This window comes from Podarcis bocagei (genome assembly GCF_964188305.1).
Source record: "Podarcis bocagei genome assembly, chromosome: 1".
NCBI classification, from domain to species: domain Eukaryota; kingdom Metazoa; phylum Chordata; class Lepidosauria; order Squamata; family Lacertidae; genus Podarcis; species Podarcis bocagei.
Window position 1 is genome coordinate 72,944,356 of NC_138125.1, and position 4,450 is coordinate 72,948,805.

Genomic DNA, 4,450 nt, shown 5'->3' on the forward strand with positions numbered 1-4,450 from the left:
GTCTCTCAATCCTCTAATGAAAGAGCCTGGGACAATGGACAAGATGCCCCCCTCCCATTACATGACTGGACGGGCAGTTGAATCTTACTTCAACACTAGCAGTGGGATTTCCAGTACACTTGGCAGCCAGGGAGTATGTGATGGGCCTGTGGTGTACATAGATTTGCTCTCCAGCAGAGGGGAATGGCCAGTGGTCTCAAGAAGAATGGCTGGGAGGTTGTCAACTGCTGCCACCTGAGGCACTTGCCTCACTCTCCCCAGCGGTAGGACCACCTCAGGCCAATGTCAAGTCAAACAATATTATTTAGTAGAGGGAGTACATGCAATTGGTTGAGAGTTGCTAAATGCTAAGCAAATAAGTGATGCATACATGGATGTGTGGGCCAGCTTAAATTCTAGGTGGAATGAAGCCTATGGCAGCCAAAAGAAGCTAAAAGACAAGAATTCAAGACAGGCAGCAGGTGGAAGGACATGTTCACAAAGGGTGCATGGTAGGGAAAAATGGTAGAAAACAAGCCCTCAAAGCAGTTGGAGGGAGGGAGGGAGGACTCACAGTAAGGTGCAACGTGGTTGTTCTGAACTTCTGAGTAAATCTGATAGCCTCAGATTTATCAGCAGTCTCTTCCTCCTTCCTTCTGCTGGGGTTTGCTGGGAGGCTGAAGTGCACAAGGCAACAGGGACCTAATCCAGTTATGTCTCATTGCCTCTGGTTGGCAGGGCACATTTGAATACCAGATGGTACAAACAGAACTGCCAGAGTAGACCATGTAATCCAGTACAGTGGTACCTTGGTTCTCGAACTTAATCTGTTCCATGAGTCTGTTTGACTCCCAAAACCATTCGAAAAGCAAGGCACGGCTTCCGATTGGCTGCAGGAGATTCCTGCACTCAAGCGGAAGCTGCGTCGGATGTTCGGCTTCCGAAAAACGTTCACAAACCAGAACAATTATTTCCAGGTTTGCAGCATTTGGGAGACGATTTGTTCGACAACTAAGCCGTTCGGGAACCAAGGTACCACTGTACTCTGTTTTCAACAGCAACACCTCGGGGAAGAACATGGGTGGGGTACAAAAGGACCATCCCATCTCTATTGAAAGGAAGGGAAGTCTGGGACAATAAGCAGAGCAAGTCTGAAGAGTTACTGCTGGCACTCTAAAGAATCTTATTTCTTTTTCCTTAGGCTGTGTAAATCTTTCTGGCTGTAAGTTGTGTAACTCCTCAAAGCATGACACACACATGATACATTTACAGAGAAGTGTTGGGAGGAGGAAGGTGGCCACGTGCTTATGCCAGAATTACAGTGGTACCTCGGGTTACATACGCTTCAGGTTACATACACTTCAGGTTACAGAATCTGCTAACCCAGAAATAGTACCTCGGGTTAAGAACTTTGCTTCAGGATGAGAACAGAAATCGCGTGGCGGCGGAAGCAGGAGGCCCCATAGGCTAAAGTGGTGCTTCAGGTTAAGAACAGTTTCAGGTTAAGTACGGACCTCCGGAACGAATTAAGTACTTAACCTGAGGTACCACTGTATTATTGGCTTTGGTGGGGACCATCCCCTAGGAATCCACACACAGCTGAAAGAAAGAAAGAAAGAAAGAAAGAAAGAAAGAAAGAAAGAAAGAAAGAAAGAAAGAAAAAGAGGTGGTAACAGCTACTTGAACTAGGTCCCGGTGGAGAACAAGGCAACCCAGACTTGCTTGTGAGAATGCCACAAGAGTGCGGGGAAATCCAAAGTAGCCTCCAGGCCTGTGGCAGGATGTGAGAAAGTGAAATCTAAACTAGGACCACAGGTCATAGACAAGAAAGGATTTTACCCCAAGATAGGGCATTGACAAGTCTGTGAATCTTCCTTCTTGTGTAATGGTGATTTTGGTAATGGTAATGATGTTGAAAAATGTCAGCTGCTTTACAAATTTCCTTCTAAAATTAGGCCTGCTACAGATAAATCCAAGAAAATCAGGTGATTCCCTGAACTCTAAAATAGGAAGCTAATGCTGAGTCCCGCAAAAAGACCATTGATATATCTTAATAAGGAATTTGAGGCTTCTTTTCGCCATTACTGTTCTTGTGCTCTTATTCTTGGCATCAACATTTAAAAAATATTCATGCAAAGGGGTAGATTTTCCATTACTAACAGTTTTGCAGACTTAAAGTTTTGTAACACCAGTATCAAACAAAGCTCCTTTCCATATGCAGCCATTATTTGTTGCTCTTCATCCCTTATCCCATTTAGCAATGCAGGAATTTTTTGATGATTTCTCTCCGATGATACAAGCCAATGAGACATTTCAAGCTGAAAGAGTCTGTGTTCTTCTGGAGTGCAGAGTGCCCAGTCATTTGGGGTTCATTTCATAATAATAATATTATAATAATTTAATATTTATACCCCACCCATCTGGCTGGATTTCCCCAGCCACTCTGGGCATCTTCCAACAAAATATTAAATATTAAAATACAATAGTCTGTCAAACATTAAAAGCTTCCCTAAACAGGGCTGCCTTCAGATGTCTTCTAAAAGACTGGTAGTTGTTGTTCTCTTTGACATCTGGTGGGAGGGCCTTCCACAGGGCGGGTGCCACTACTAAGAAGGCCCTCTGCCTGGTTCCCTGTAACCTCAGTTACAGTGAGGGAACCAGCAGAAGGCCCTCAGTGCTGAACCTCAGTGCCCAGGCTGAACGATGGGAGTGGAGACGCTCCTTCAGGTATACTGGGCCAAGGCCATTTATGGCTTTAAAGGTCAGCACTGAGTGATAATTGGCCATACAGTATTGGCCGCATCTAAAGATGGTTTTTTAAGAAGCGGTTTGATAACCGCCTCTTTCAGCAGGTCTGGGAAGGCTCCCTCACAGAGAGAAGCATTCACCACCCCGCGAAGCCCATTGCCCAGCCCTTCCCAGCTAGCTTTTATAAGCCAGGAAGGACAAGGATCCAGGAGACAGGTGGTTGGTTTCACTCGTCCAAGCAGCCTGTCCACATCCTCGGGGGTAACAGATTGGAATTGATCCCACACAACTTCACTAGACAGGACTCTAGCACCATAGCTGTCAACTTTTCCCTTTTCTTGCAAGGAATCCTATTCGGAATAAGGGAATTTCCCTTTAAAAAAGGGAAATGTTGACCGCTATGCTCTAGCACTCTCCCGCCCCGGCCCTGCTCCCACGGTGGAGTCTAACTCTTCCCGAATCTGATCAACTTTATCTGCAAAAAACTTTGCATAATCATTGCAGGAGATCATGTGGCCTGTACTGGGCCCCGATGGAGCAGGTGGTTCCACTAAATTGCGAACCACCTGAAAGAGTCTCCTGCTTCTGTTTTCTGTAGATGCAATAGAGGCGGTGAAGAAGACCCAGGGTGTCATCGACCTGGCTGCTGGCTGCTGCTTCAACTCCACCGGATTCAATTGTCTGCACCCCCTCTTATCTCCATGAAGCCCCACAGCAGAGGTGGCTTCCCAGTTCCCTGCAGAGCTTGCTCATCAGAAATAATATTTTCAGTGTGATTAATTCTTCCTTCCATTTCTAAATCTCTCCCCCACAACTGGCAGAATGTCTCCCAGTTCGTGTTGTTACAGAAATAGCACGAGATGGCATATGTTAGTGTAATTGCTTTAATTGATCATTTCTCTTCATTTGGAGAGCGTGCTTGAGCTCTTATCCCTGCAAAATGAAATTTAAATGGAGTTCATCTTCAGATGGCAGACACAAGTACAGGGAAGCACAGGAGACACTGCCAAGAGCAGCCCTGCCAGAAGGCAGGGTGAAGCCTCAGCTTCAGGCTGTAAATGGAGGCACAATTAATGGAGGAGCTCCGTTTGACAAGTACCTAAACACTGTATCTCTTTAAAAGTGCCTTGACTGCATCATGCATGCTTCTCTGGTACCAGGGTGGAAAGAGGGGCATAACAATGCCAAGAACATGACCCTTGCATACACAAACAACAGTGCATTGCACACATACATTCTTGAGAAGTCCTGTGATGTTCTGGATGCATCATGCCAAGAAATATCAAAGATGCCAGTGGATTGGGTGTGATGTGCAAAGGAGAGTGGCTGGATATTGTTGTTGTTGTTTTACCTTTGCAGAATCAGGTACATCTTCTGATCCGAGTATAGACATTTACTGATTTGTTTTCATATTTTGCATTCCTTTTCATGTGTATCCCACCTACATTAGTTATTTACAGGGCCACAAGGAAGATTATTGCTGAAACATGATTGAAACGCTTTGGGCAATTTTGTTGCAACAATAGAATTGGGGAAAGGCCATAGCAAAACAGCTTGCATCCAGGTTTCAGGTTCAAGGTTCAATCCCCATCTTCTCTAGGTAGGGCTTGGAGAGACCCTTGAATTCTGGAGAGTGGCACCCAGTCTGAGTAGACAATAATGAGCTTGAAGGACCAAGAGTCTGACAGCTTCCTGTGTTCCTTATGAGCAACTGTACTTTTGA